Source organism: Fukomys damarensis, unplaced genomic scaffold (assembly GCF_012274545.1).
Source record: "Fukomys damarensis isolate Sample0158 unplaced genomic scaffold, DMR_v1.0_HiC HiC_scaffold_24, whole genome shotgun sequence".
NCBI lineage: Eukaryota > Metazoa > Chordata > Mammalia > Rodentia > Bathyergidae > Fukomys > Fukomys damarensis.
This window is the reverse complement of record NW_022900936.1, coordinates 24,908,030-24,923,945: the sequence shown is the minus strand read 5'-3', so window position 1 is coordinate 24,923,945 and position 15,916 is coordinate 24,908,030. Positions and strand designations below refer to the sequence as shown.

At 34.8% G+C, this 15,916-nt stretch overlaps 1 long non-coding RNA gene across 2 annotated transcripts in view; it reads left to right on the top strand.

The window, feature by feature from the left end:
- The window catches only part of LOC117287491, a 72,419-nt gene that overhangs the window by 55,328 nt on the left and 1,175 nt on the right, over positions 1–15,916 (top strand). The window lies entirely within an intron of this gene.

The window sequence follows — 15,916 nt, the reverse complement described above, 5'->3', positions numbered from 1 at the left end:
GGATAAAAAATTACCTTAGATTATCCAGTGGTCTCACTATTTTCACGTGGGTACCTAAAAGGTAATGTTCAGCAAGAAGCTGTAGTGACAGAAGCAAAGAATGAGGTGGTGCTTGAAGATGGAGAAGGAGTTAAGGACCCAAAGAATGGAGGTAGCCCTCTAGAGTTTGGAAAAAGGACTTTAAAGACTCCTTTAAAGTCTCCTGAACGAAGCAGCCCTACCAACACTTTAATTTTAACACCTTTTAACTTATTTCAATTTCTGACTACCAGGACTATAAGATAATAAATGTATGCTACTTTTAGCCACAAAGTTCATGATATATTTTTATAATATCAAAAAGAAACTCTCACATTTACTAAGGAAAAGTGAGAAATAAATATTAGACTTAACAGTCTGTCTACAGTGCTTGAATCTCTCTCTCTCTCTCTCTCTCTCAGCTCAATTAAGCTCTTAGTAACTAATTCAGGGCAGAAGTTATTCAGCCTCCAGTACTGTGAGTAAAGGCTTCCCCCAAGTACATTGCTTAGCATTTGCATCCACATTCCTCCATTCTAGCATTGTGGGTCACATAGTAAGGCCTGGAGCTGAGGGCAGAGAGAAAAGAGGGGTGGGGGAGGGAGAGAGAGAAGAAAAAAGAAACAGAATGAAAAGTGAAACATCTGAATCTGGTGGAGAGGAATGACTGGAAAAATAGCTGAGACTTACTGTCTTGGCTGTTTTGTTGGTGGCAGTTTTCTTCCAGTTTCTTCTACTGCCTGTCTTGAGTACACCCTGTATTTCTACGCACGAAGGCTGATGTATTTTGTTTAGTTATGTCAACTCTCTCATTTTTAATGGGATTATATTTATCATTTTTGATCCCAGATTTTCCACAAATTAGATTTTATGTTTATTGAATATTAACCCTCTATTATTAGTCTTGTTTCTGATTGTAGGTAGAAAAATGGGTCCCCAAAATGTCCATGTCCCTAATCCCCAGCACCAAGGAATGTTATATTACATGGCACAGCAAGAAATGCAAATGTGGATATAATTAAGCAGCCAATTAATAGATGCTAAGGTTACCTGGATGGGCTCACTGTAATCATAAAGGGAGAAGGTCTCAGAATCTGAGGGAGTTTTAACTGGAGAAAGTAGTCAGGAAGATGCAATATTGCTGTGTTTCAGGAAGGAAGAAGGGGTCACCAGCCAGAAAATCTGTGTGACCTCTAGAAGCTGGAATGAATGAGGAAATTGATTCTCTCTTTTGACTTCCGGAAGGAACCCAGTGCTTTCAACACCTTAATTTTAGCTCATGAAGACTCATTTTAATCTTCCAATTACAGAACTATAAGGTGATAATTTGGGCTGTTTAAAGACACTCAGCTTGTGATAACTTACAGCAGCAATAGAAAACTAAAATGTACCTACCTGTTTGAGAAATTAGAGGTTGAAGTAGCAGTGGACACTTTGGCTTACAAAGTCAGTTTATTCCTGAGAGCTGGTTGTTAACTCAAGTTGGTCAATTGCCTTCAAAGTCTCTCTCATATAATTTTAGGCCACTTTCTTCTAGGTAGATCTTTCCTTAGAGAGAGATTGGACCAGGATTTTTCAGTAATCCCACACAGGAAAGGATACTGTAATGTTCTTTCCCAAACTATTTAGCGGTTAAGACCATCTGAAATCACAAGTGGCTGGCATTCTGGTCATAGCTCAAACCCTTGGTCATATGTTGAAACTGAAATTCTGGTCATAACCCATATTGTTCGTGTGTCAGGCTGGTGGCAACTCAACAGTCCACTGTACTGAATAAGAGTAGACATGTAAAGACAAAAAGATCATGTTGTTAAACCAGAGCAAATACAGATTACAAGATTAGCAAATTTTGGTTCATGTTTTCTAGGATCAAAGTAAACAGAGAAACGTCATTGGTGCCAAAAGTCTCATTTCTGATGACAGCATATAAATACAACTTAAAGTATAGCGATTTTCACTGGATTCTACATACTTGAGCAGGTATTTATTGAAGTGACCTTGTTTGGAGGTCACTGAGAACCATCTTTTGAGTCTCAGATTTTCCCAGTGGCTCTTAAGGAAGAACAATCTATTGTGATTCATGAAAGAATCTCAGAGAGGCTCCAAGATTAAGTTTTCAGTGATTTTTGCTCTTTGGAAGTCTTAATGCAGCAATATCTTCTGGAGAGAGTAGTTGAAATAAAAGTTAAGTTGACTGATGAAAAATCCATTTCATTTCCTTGGGGAAGGGGTTTTTAGACAGAGACAAGCTTAATGAGCTTGAATGCCTCCAGGTCTTGGCAAATCTCAGTAAACAAGAAAGGTGCAGGCTTTCCTTCCCCAACAAAGAAGTTATTTCATGGGTCTATTCCTCATGAGACAAAATAGCCTGACATGTTAGCTTTCCGTTCATGTTTAAAGGAAGAAAGATTTATTTTGGGTGACAATTTTAAAGGTTTTATTCTTGGTCACTTGACTCCATTGTTCTTGGTCCTCAGTAGCCATCATTGTGGAAGCACATGGTGGATCAAAGTTGTTCACTGATGATGGCTGGGAAGCAGAGAAGGAGAAAGAAAAGATAGAGGTGCAAAAATACACACTGCAAAGGCATGCCCTCAGTGACTTCCTTTCTCTAACTTCCTGAAGTTTCAATAGTTTATTAAACTATGACTCCATTGTTGGATTAATCAATTCATAAAGTCAGAACCATCAAGATCAGGTTACATCTTAAAGGCCTTCACCTTTGCACTGAGGACCATGCTTTCCAAACTGAGCTTTGTAGAGACATTTCGTATTGAACCTATGACATCCGAATAGTTAGCTACTGCTGGGAAGGAGATGTTGCCCTTGACTATGAATCCTTTTCTACCTGCCAAGGATAGGAATCTAAGTGCCAACAGGCAAAATAGAACTACAGATGTGTAACTGTTATATATAACTACTTTCTATATAATGCTGTGGGTTTGTGTACTATATGGCATATTCTGTCACATGAAAAAAGATAATTTAATTACATAACAGTGGCTTTTGATTAAGCCATTTGGGTGAGCATTATATCAGGAACCTCTTACCAAGATAAGTAGTTAAAGTCTTTGACTAGTTACCATAAGGTCACTCTCAAAATTCAGGTGATCTAAGATAACCTTTGGCCAAATTCTACTTTGTTGATTCTGATGAGAATCATGTAGCTTTCCATAACATTATTGGGAGGCTCTATATGCAGTGCCAGACTTGCATCTCTTTTTTGACATATCTATGTTACAGGAATTTATAATATGGACTAATTTACCTTTTTTCCTTTTGATTCTAAAGGATTTAAAAATTCTCATATTTTTTATTATGCCTTCTACTACCATGGCGTATTGACCTCTAAAGTTATGAATCACGTAGGAAAATATAATTTTGCCCTAAATGCTATTTAGATTAGGATATTGATTATCAAGGAGACTAAGAAAAACAATATAATAGGGGCTGGGGATTTAGCTCAGTGGTTCCGGTGCCTGCTTTGTAAGTGCAAGGACCAGAGTTCGATCCCCAGTACCAGAAAAAAAAAAAAGAAAAACAATATATATAAAGTACATATTTTGGGTTGGACACAAAAAAATATTTTAACATATTGGTTTATTTTTTCATCACAATAGCTCAAAGCAGGATTGTTCCCATCTTGTGCTTTTCTTACTGTATTATACTACCATTTGGAAATGAATATGATATGAGAAAGTACTTGAGTTTCTGTAATTCCATCTTGAAGCAAATGCTACAAATGTTAGCAGTCATTAAATATTATCTAAGGAATTGTCTATTTGGTCTTAACTATCTGGAAGAATGTGGAAAAAACAAGTAGTGGCTTAGCCAAATGTTTCTAAATACCTCTACATTTGGTATAATATAGCTAAATGGTATGCTTATTGTTATTCTTTTTTTTTACATTTTACTTAGTTGTGTATGTTATTAAAAACACAACTAAGAAAAATTTTCCCTATTCCCCCTTTTCACCCACTTAATAAGAAGTAGCCACTCTGAACACATGGATGGACTCCCAGATTTTTAAAAATTTGTCTTTATAAATATAGCACGCACACATACTTAGAATTATGCTTATCATTCTGTGGTCTGCTATTAATTTCTATCTGAGGTTATTATGTTAACATTTTTCTACATAGATAACTGCTTCATTTCTTTTTAATATTTAAATGGTGTTCAGTGTAATTTAGACAGAGCTCAAGATTGAATCATCCTATAAGTACTGTTAAGAAATCATTTATGTGTTTAATACCTTCTATTTCACAGAAAACACTTAGATAAGTGCCTTGGTCACTTTCCTTGTCAGTGGGACATGTGCCTGACACCCACATCTTGAAGGAGCAAAGACTTATTTTGGCTCACAGTTTATAAAGGTTTCAGTCCATGGTGGGCTGGCTATAGGGCAGAGGTGGCATAGCAGAGAAGCATGGTAGAGGGGAAAGTTGCTCACATCATGGTGGCCAGAAAGCAAAAAGAGGAAAGGGAGGAGCCGAGAAGGGAGTTATAACCTTTGGGGTCATGTATATAGTGACCTTCCTCTTCCTAGTAGGGTCTATCTCCTACAGGAGGTCAACTATAGTTTTCTTATGATCCAGTCATTTTTCAAAAATCCCACCTTTGACTACACAGGAGACATCCCGATACAAATCATGAAAAGTGAATAAAAGAAGTATTATACCTGTTGTATTTTTTTGTTCCAAGTCTATCTTCATTTATGAATTGCATCGCTGTATATATTTGTTAGCTATTTACTGTAGTAAATACATCCAAAGTGTGCATTGGCTCACACCTATAAAAATTTTCTTGCTTAAATAATATCACTGAACAAAAAATGCATTGAAAAGCACCTCTTCCAATCACTTAATGGGCCAGACAAACAAAAGTTTTGGCCTCTTTATTACATGATGGTTAGAATCACCCTGGAGAATATCTACATATCAGACAGCCCTACAGGATATCCACTTGGAAAGGTTTCATGTGTTTACCAGATCTAGAAAAGATGCATATTGATTTCACTTAAATCTCATTACTATCACTTTGTGTATATGTGTATATGTAAGAAATGTAGTCTCTTGCTGAGTGGCCATTCACCAGGGACAAATCTAGGCTATGAAAGTGGGTTGTGTAACTGCTCATCACTTTTATACGTTATGTTGATTTTTTTTCTTGTTAAGTCATATTGCTCTATAGACCCTTCTAATGCTCTTCCTGAAGGGTAAGGATGGAGAAGCTAGCATTTTTAGAGACAACCTGAGAAAGAAAATTGCATAGGAAGAATCTCACTGTGAAGAATATATATATATTGGCTTAAAGCTCCTCTTTAGAGTATAGAAATTCCATACTCTATTATGTTGACGTTGTTTTAACTTGTTTAGATAATGGAGTAACTTTTTTGTGAACATAGCCTAGCCATTTCCTTAATTCTGCCACTCTCTGTTCCTACTTCCCAAAGTACTTGGTGCTTCCAATTCTTGAAATTGCTTTGGGATGTCTTTTGGCTTTATCTGTTGCTGACTTAGATTCTCATTTCCTGAGGTCAGGTTGCTCAGTCACCAATCATCTGATATCTTTACACTTATAAAATTTTGTTTTATTCTCTTCTTTGTTCCCCCCTGGAAACCCATTAAGTGGAAAAGGAACACCTCCAATATGAATTAGATTTTTTTTTTTTTTTTGGTCAAATCCGCCAGTTTAAGCTAGAGGTGAATAGGTGTAATATTTTGAAAATAAATTAACTTTTATCTCTAAACATTATATTTGCCATGTTTACTTATAACTATTATGCCATGTGGCCCACGTGAAGAAAATGATTGCTGGGTGCCAGTTGATGAAAGAAGAGAATATAGTAAAGGGAAATCTCTCTCAAATGAATCCCAAGGAAGGTCTTTCTTAAATGGATTACCAATAAGTTGTGTTTCAGGGGTTAGAAGAAGTCTTCCTAGAGCCACAGAGGTTGATTAGACTTGGATTGAGAAAATTATATTCTTCTTTGTATGTCTCATGTGCACCTTCATGCTAGAAGAATTGGAGAACGTTACCATTCCCTGTGTAAGGTGTCAAGGAAATGAAGGGATGCTGTAGTCTACCAACTACTTATGACCACACAGTTTATGGAGGATTCACAGAATCTCACTTACTCTGGTGAAAAATGCAATGATTTTGAGAAGATTGATTTTCTAGTAGAAGCTCAAAGCTGGAATTTATATAAAATGAAAATATTTTTTCACAGAAAAAATTTGTGAAATACATGCCATGCATCTTTGAACTAACACAGTGCTCCAACAGGCCCATTAGAATATGCTACCCTACCTTAGTAAAACAAACAGAGGTGTCCAAACAAAACAGCATCCAAAATACTGACAATCGATGACAAAGTGTCCCATTTTTCAAAATATGTAAGTCTGCATTTTCTTCACCTTTTAAAGAATAGAGTTAAAATCTTCACTACTTAAAAGTGTTTACTTCTTTATTAATGTACAAATAACTGCAAACACTGTTGCTTAAAATAACAAGTATTTATTGTCTTATAAAGTAGTTCTTCAATTGGGAGTCCAAAGTGGGCATCACTATGCTAAAGTCAAGGTATTGAAAAAGTTGTGACTCTTCTGTAGACTTTCCTTTTGTAGCATCTAAAGACTCCTTTTTCAAAGGTACAAGATTCCAATAATGAATGTAACTCTACTGTATACCTAAAAAGTACCAATAAACTCAATGAGAAAAGAAAAGACTCCATTTTCTTTCTTACTTATAATCTTCTTTCTCCCCGTTAAAAGCCAGAAAAGTAGAATCTTTCTGATTATTCTTCTGTTGTCACGTTATCCTGTGTTCTCTTATGTTTCCCTTTTCCATCTTTAAGGCCTGTGTGATTACTTTGGGCTCTTTTCCAATAATCTAGGATGATCTTTTTTTTGGGGGGGGGGCTCTGATGACTAGCATCCTTAATTCTATCAGGATCCTTAATTCTTTCTTCACATATAAGATAACAAAGTTACAGTTTCTGGGGGTTGAGATGTGACCCACATTGGAGGCAGTTATTCTATCTACCACAGAGAGAATAATTCAGAGATCATTAAAACAAAAAATGATACAATTGGCAAATTTAATTTCCTCTCCCTCTCATATTACAGTGGTGCGTCCACAGCCATAGGCATTTTTATGGCCGTGTAGCACGTAATAGCTAAGTCTTGGAAGTGACCTATAGGCCCATCAACAAATGCATGGGTAAAAATTGATAAAATGTGATATATATAATTATATATATATTATATATATATAAATGTCATACAGAAGGATAACACTGAGTCATTTGTAGGGAAATAGATGCACCTTGAGACTGTAGTTCTAAGTGAAATAAATCAGATGCAGAAGGTTAAACATTGCATGGTTTCTCTTATATAAGAAATTCAAAATATAAATAAAGTGAAATAAATTATGATGCAAAACAGGGAGGTAGAATTTGTGGAGATAGGAAAATGATGTGGGTTTGGGAGGAAATCAGGAAGACAAAGGTGAAGTAAAAATGATTAAGAGTAGATATGTGTATGTATCAATTCTTAAAGATGAATGCAGTTATTATGTATCACAAACATATACTAACACAACAAGCTAAAAAACCTTTAAAATATTCCATAGTAGGCTGAATGTATTTGAGAGATAAAATTATCACTATATGCTGATATGGCCAAAAATTTTAAACACTGCAAATTTGTATATATTATAGGTGTATAATGAAATTCATGACTTTAAACTTATTTTTCTTTTTGGAGTTGAAATTTTGGGTGTAAAGGCTTATACACACTTGTTTGGATTTCATTTTTTATTGTTTGTGGGTACATTTTATGTATACAGTTGGATGACATTCATCATTGAAAATTTGTAGCTTTACTTGATATATCTTGGCTCTTATTTTTTCCCATTCCCTGCCTTCCCTTCAATGCCTTTATCCCTCCCTATTTACAAAGACTTTTACTATTCTCATATTTATTCCTTTCCCCTAACCCTCCCAATTTCCCTTCCCTTTTCCCTTTGGACCTTTTCTTCCTATTTTACGTTATCTATTATATAGTTTGATCCTTATTTACACTTTCAGTTTCTCACACAAGAGAAACTATTTGGTATTTACACGTGTCTAATTCATTTCATTTAAGAGAATGACCTAAATGTACATCTATTTAGCTATAAATGTGTCTAGTTTCTCATTCTTTATGGCTGAGTAGTACTCCATTTTATAGAAAAATCACATGTTCTTTATCCAGTCTCCAGTTGATGGGCAGTTGAGCTGTTTCCAAGTTTTAGCTATTACAATCTGTGCTGCAATAAACATGAGTATACATATATTACTGTGGTTTGATTCTTTTGGGAAGATACCCAGCAGGGGAATGGCTAGGTCAAATGGGACCTCTAGTTTTTTGAGTTATCTCCATACTGATTTCCACAGTGGTTGCCCCAGTCTACACTTCCACCAACAGTGGAGGAGGATTCCTTTTTTCCCCACAACTCTGTAAGCACTTCTTATTGGTTGATTTCTTGATAGCAGCCATTCTTGCTGGGGTGAAGTAGGATCTCAGCATCATTTTCATTTGGATCTCTTGAATAACCAGAACATTTTTCGCTTTTATTTGCTGCTTTTATTTGTTTGTCTGAGAAATGTCTGTTCATTTCAGATGTCTATTTTTGCATTGGGTCTTTAAATGTAGGAGATATGATTTTTGTAAGTTCTTTATATATTCTACACAGTAGACCTTTGAGGAACAGCTGGTAAAATTTTTTTCCCACATTGTGGGTTGTCTCTTCATGCTGTTGGTAGCATCTCTTACTGTGCAAAAGCTTTTTGTTTTTAAAGCTTTTTAAAAAGAGAAGGGGTAAAGGTGTAGGGAAAGTGGGAAGGGTAGGGGAAAGATAATAAGAGAAAAGAAAAACATGAGAAAATGAAGAAATGGAAATGAAGTGTTTGTAAAGGGGGAGGGAGGAGGGGTGAAGGGAGGGCAGGGACAAGGGGAAAAAATGAGAACCAAGACCTGTCATGTAAAAGTACAAGATCCCAATAATGAATGTACCTGTACTGTATACCTAGAATGTACCAATAAACTCAATGGCGAGGGGAGAAGAGATTCCACTCTTAATCCTTTATATGCTACTTCACGTGCGACTGAGATTTTGTTCATGAAATCATCTTCTATGCCATTGTCTTCAAGAGTTCTACCTGACCTCTCTTCCAGCTGGTTTATTGTTTCTATTTTAATATTTAGATCTTTTATTCATTTTGATTTTAGTTTAGTGCATGGTGAGAGATATAGATTTAGGTTTAATCTTTGGCAAGTCGAAATTCAATTTTTCCAGCACCACTTGTAAAAGAGGATATTTTTTCTCCAGTCAGGGTGTTTGGCTTCTTTTTTGAAGACGAAGTGGCTGAGTATGTCTGGAGTTGTTTCTGCACTTTCTAATCTATGCCACTATTCCTCAGGTCTGTTTCTTTGCCAGTATTATGCTGTTTTTAGTCACAGTAGCTTTGTAGTATAGTTTCAAGTTGGGGATTGTGATACACCTATCTTTGTTGCCTAGAATTGCTTTTACTATTCTAGGTCACTTGTAGAGATTTTTGAATGACATTTTATTTGTTCTGACACTAACTTCATGATGAAATTTTAAAATCACTTTATTTTCATATTTGGTCTATCATTGAACTTCAGCAGAATTTCCTTAACATGTCCTATTATCAAATCAATATTTTTTCAAGCCATTTTTCAATGGTAAATAAACAATAAACACTTACTTCAGAGTTTCTAGTATGTGTCAAATATGATTTTTTATCAAGTAACACAATCCTTAGAAACATTTTAAAACCAAATTGACAGTTTAAATGTTATGTTTTAATCATGAATAAATGCACAGTCATGACCTTGAACCTGTGCAATATTTAAGATATATGGGGCAACATTTAAAAAGAGAATTTGTATCTGTTAGATCAGTGTTGACCACCAAAGAGATAAAGTAGAAGTTTATTTGGTTCATGGGTTTAGAGGAGTCAGTCCATGGTAGAAGAGGGTGGCAGAGCAGTGGTTCTTGGTTCATGGAAGAGGCTAGGGATACTGTATAGCGCAGATCATATCTCTGTGACCAACTCAGACACAACCAGAAGTGTGCTTTACTAATCCCTAAGCCAACCAGGTTGACAATCCTTAACTGTCACATCGACATGAAAAATATTTATCTCCATAACCATATTTATTGCAGCTTTATATACAAACACTGAGATATTTAGTAAGATGTCCATGAAAACATGAATAATTAATGAAAATATCATATATATGTATGGATATATAGATACATATCCATACATATGTGGTACATATTGTGCATATATCGTGACATATATGTATGGTATATACATAGATAGATAGATAGATAGGATGTATATGTATTATTCAGTCATAAAAAAGAGTGAAATCATGTCCTTTTCAGGAAAATGGATGGAACTAGAGGCCATCACTTTAAGAAACAGAAGACAAACACAGAAATACAAATATCATATGTTTATGGAAACTAAAAAAGAGTTACCTAAAACTGTTAAGAGGGACTATTAAAGAATAGGAAGGGAGCCAAGGAAAGATAAAAGGGTAGATCTAAGAGGGTCGGTATAATCAAAACACATTATATTTGTCCATGAAAATGTCATACTCAAACTCAATAATTTGTATAATTAGTATGCATTGATAATTACATTTAAAAATACTAGTGACTGCTTAATATAATTCTGGAGTTATTCCATTGCTTGAATAAAAATTTCTAATTCATACTGGATATTAACAATGTTTACTTAGATTAATATCATGACCCCAAAAATACAGATAATTTTAGATGCTTGGTACCAATTTCTCAGATGAAAGATTTCTTTTTCTTTCTAAGTTTTCTGCCATTTCTTTTAAATAAAAGAAAAAAGTGATAGTAATAACATAATCATTTTAGCAGTCACTAAAATCTGTGATTTTTTTTCTAATGGAGTATTTTTTTGATTTCTAATTTGTTTTAAAATTTTCGTTTTCTCTTGAATATTTAGATGCCATGGTTTATTATACTATATTTATGTGGTGTACCTTTAATAAGCAATCCTAATTAAAAAATTGGCGGGGCCGGGGTGAAAGGAAACCAATCCTCAAAACTGTGGTACAAAGTGTTTTTCCCATAGAGTATGCATTGATAAACTGTATAAGGTCAGTATAAACAGGATAAGCCAAACTATACACTCAGAGGAGTCCTTTGAAGATGGAGTGTTGATTGTGTGAACACCTAGTAGCACCTTTTAAAGTATATGCTTCCCTTATTCCATAAAAATGATCATATTAAAGATGTCAAGGATTGTGCATTTGGAATCTAAAATATAGACATTGAAATTTTAAGCTTTGAGATTGTGGGTCCAAGAGATGCCAGATTATTTATAGCCATTCTGATAATGAATTGCATCCTGTTTTGTCATCTGCATGCTTGTCATTGTGTAGATAGAGACATAACAGCCATAAACTGATTTTTTTTTTTGTTAATTGCACCATGGATATTTTCCATGCTTACTTAACAGGTGCTTTTTTTCCCCAAGAATGAGTCACTTTAGGAGATTGACAAGTTGCTTTCTAATATATTGGCTTTGTATCTCTTTCCAATTTGGTTCTTGTTGTAGAATGTATTGTATTATGTATAAAGTTAATATTGTAGGCTGCTATTTCACATGCTTACAGCCAATTTGTGCTGACTTGACTTTTTTGGTGAGATCATTGTGATTATAAATCTAAGTTTATGCTTTTGATCTTGTTAAAGAAGTTTGCTTCCCTCCATCCTGGGAACACATGGCACTCATATTCTCCATACAGTTATCTTATGAATGCATGTCTTTGATCTTATGGGAAGAGGCCATCAATTCCTAATATTGTAAAACTCAACCAATTAAGAATATCCTGACATCAGCAAGTCAGAACTTTATTTTTAATAAAGGATGGCAGCATGACTTGTGGAATTACAGAAACTTGCTATTAATTTTTTTGGATGTCATATCAAAATTAGTGATTTAAATGCATAGGTTAGATGTAACTTATCTAGTAAAAGGAATCCAAATAAGATTTCATTACAAAGATCTCTACATGGTTGCATTATTTGAAATAATCACTGCATTATTTTAGATTTGAGTATTAGATTAAAATCTAACAATAATAATTTGTAATTTGGGTTGAGAGAGGATGAGTAAAGTCCAATAAGAGAGTACTATAACCAGCACAAGATTGTTTTCAAGTATCTCTAAGAACTCAAGCAACCACAATGTATTTCTAAATAGAGAGCCTTACTTGTCTGTTTTAATGAATTGAAATATTAAGAAAGGAATCTCTTATTTATAATCCTCAGGTGTTTATAAATACTTGTTTAAGCAGGCTATGTATGGATCTTGCAATAATCTTGTTTATAAAAATACATTCACCAGGAATGTAGCTCAGTGGCACAGCACCTGCCTGGCAAGTTCAAGGCCCTGAGTTTGATTCATGGTACCAAAGTTTTTTTTAATAAAGAAGAATAAAAATAAAATAAAAATACATTTAATATAATACCTTGTATACCAGTAAGACTTTCAAGCACATTCTATGTTAGTGTAATCTAAGTCTATGTGATAATATGAGAGTCATATGTTTTTATTTTTACTTACCAAAATACACCAATAGCAATGAATTACAATTTCCTCAAGCTTTTTTTTGCAATGTCAGACCAAACAATTGAAATGATTTTGCAGAAGAGTTACTTATTACCTCTGCCCAGTAAAAGGACAGCCAAAATTTTGAGAGATGGAGAGAGAGGGAGAGGGAGAGAGAGAAATGAAGTTAAATATTTAATTTAATTACTAGTAAATTTTCCTGATTTTATCAATGATTTAGAAAAACTACTTTCTGATAGGAAAACCATCAATAACTGATGTAAATAGTTGCTTAAGATTTACTTTTTCTTTGACTATTTTGGCATTCATCTAGAGAAGAAGCATTTTATACTATGTATATATCAGATATATTGTTATATTTTCACTTCAGGTATTTTGATTTCAATACATGTAACAGCTCGTGAATAAAAGTGTAGTTGAATATTATTTGGTTATTTATGATTTAGCCTTGCGATCTCAATTTCTTAGTCTTAGTTAGGAATTCAGCTCCTTCCTCCACTAAAACTTGTTTTTTGGAAAGTGTAGACTGAAGAACTAGCTCTTCTTTTAAAATAAACAGAGTTCAAAATCAACTTGAGTATGTTTTCTGATGGAAAATTTTCAGATGTTAAAAATTGAGGATTGTTATATGTATGAAAATCTATTGGGTTTCTTTCTCACTAGTATGAGGGTATTATGTGTTGTACACAAGTTTCCATAGGAATATAAGTGAATTACTATTTCTTTTTTTTTCCTCATTGAGTTTATTGGTACATTTTAGGGATACAGTACAGTTACATTCATTGTTGGGGTCTTGTACCTTTACATGACAGGTCTTGGTTCTCATTTTTTTCCCTTGTCCCTGCCCTCCCTTCACCCCCTCCTCCCCTACCCATTTACAAACACTTCATTTCCATTTTTTCATTTTCTCATATTTTTCCCTTATTATCTTTCCGCTACCTTTCCCACTTTCCCTACACCTTTAGCCCCTTTCTTCCTATTTCACATTGTCAATTATATTATTAGGATCTTGTGTACTATTACAGTTTATTCACATCAGAGAAACTATTCAGTATTTACACATGTGACTTATTTATTTCACTGAGGAGTATATCCTCAATATGTATCCATTTTCTTATGAATGAATCTAATTTCTCATTCTTTATGGCTGAGTAATATTCTATTTTATACTACAATGTGGGAAAAATTTTTACCAGCTGCTCCTCAGACAAAGGTCTATTATCTAGAATATATAAAGAACTCAAAACAATCAGCCCCCCAAGTATAAAGACCTGATTCAAAAATGGGCATCTGAAATGAACAGACATTTATCAGACGAAGAAGTAAAAGCAGCAAGTACAAGTAAATATATGAAAAAATGTTCCACATCACTGGTCATTTGAGAGATGCAGATGAAAACAACACTGAGATTCCACCTCACCCCACAAAGAATGGCTGCTATCAAGAAATCAAACAATAACAAATGTTGGCAGGATTGCAGGGAGAAAGGAACCCTTCTCCATTGTTGGTGGGAGTGCAGACTGGTGCAACCACTATGGAAATCAATATGGAGATACCTCAAAGAGCTGGGACTAGCAGTTCCATTTGACCCAGCCATCCCTCTGCTGGGTGTCTTTCCAAAAGAATTGAAAGAATCATATCACAGAGATATATGTGCACCTATGAGCACAGTTTGTAATAGCTAAAACTTGGAAACAGCCCATTTGCCCATCAGTTGGAAACTGGATAAAGATGTGAATTACTATTTTCCTAATGTACTTACAATGATGAAATCCATTCCAGATTAGAGAATCATGAACTAAAAATCAAAATAAATCAATAAATACAGGTAAACATTACTGAAACTTCACCTTTGAAAGTAATTAATGGTTAATATTTAACATTATGGTTTGAAATAAGACAGTAAATTATGAAATAATGAGAAAATAGAGGGCTTCTAAGGGCATCCCATTTTCTAATATGCTAAGTAGTTGTAAAACAAATGCAGTTTTACCTGCCAAGTGTTGAATAAGAAATCTCCCATTTCAATATACTTAGTCTTTACAGTGTCAATGAATTGACCATGAGCAATAAAATGATCTTACTTTCCAAGTTAATTATACTTCTTATGTTCTGGTAGGTTGTTTACCCACGCCCTTAATTATACAATAAGTTACAACCAAAGGAAAACACTAAACATTTGCTGGTCATCATCTTCTGCCATTCTCCCCCTAGATTAGCACATCTGTATGCTGGATCATTCCTTTCCATCTCCTGCTGCAGAATCAGTGGTCATAACAGTTAGTCTGGTCATGAATATGGAAATGCAACATGCATAAAATAGAAAAAATTTGCAGGCACCATACACCACAGACTGCCCAAATCCATTAATCTGATAAAAATGAAATTTTAATTTTTCAGGCATTTTGAATCAGTGTTGCAAGTCATGCCATCATTATCTAATATTGAAATATATAAATGACAGATAGGCACATTCACATGATAGGTGAACGGCAAATGAATCGGCATCTGAACATGGCTATGGTGACGCGTGCAGATAAACTTATTATTTCACTCTTATGCCTGGTGATATGGAAAAGTGCCTTAGGTCCTTAATAACCTTTATTTTCTGACTAAGTTTCACCCCCATAGCTCATCCCAATAAATGGCTGGAATTACGTTTAAATTATACACATGCATATACACGTACACACGCACACTTCTTTTTGAAAGGGAAAAATGATGGCTATATCCACCAAAGTATTCTGGAAGAAGCATTTTGCTCTGGGAAGAAAATAATTGGTGGATCTTATTACTGAAATAAGCAAGCATGTTCATGCATATTTTTACGGCATGCGTGCCTTTGCGCCACTCTGTGCAAACAGTGCTATTGCAGCTTGTGCGCGGTAATTAGGTTGATGGAATTACGGTGAAATAAAGGCTGCCACACTGATAATTTCACAGTGAATATTAAAGACATATGTGCCTTCCAGTGTACAATAAATGAACCTGAACTGCTGTCAGGGTTTAGGAGGACAGTGTGGCCAATGCACCTATTGTGTCCCTGCTGCAGAAAGGAGCCTGCCGATTGGCCACTGTCTGCAGCACATAGCAGTGGCTGGTTATAAAGGACTTGTCTAGGGGAGAGCCTGTAGGTACTCCATTGTCTGGTAAAGTTCATATGACTGCATTCTTTTTTTTTTTTTTTTTTTCAAGGGGGGGGGGGGG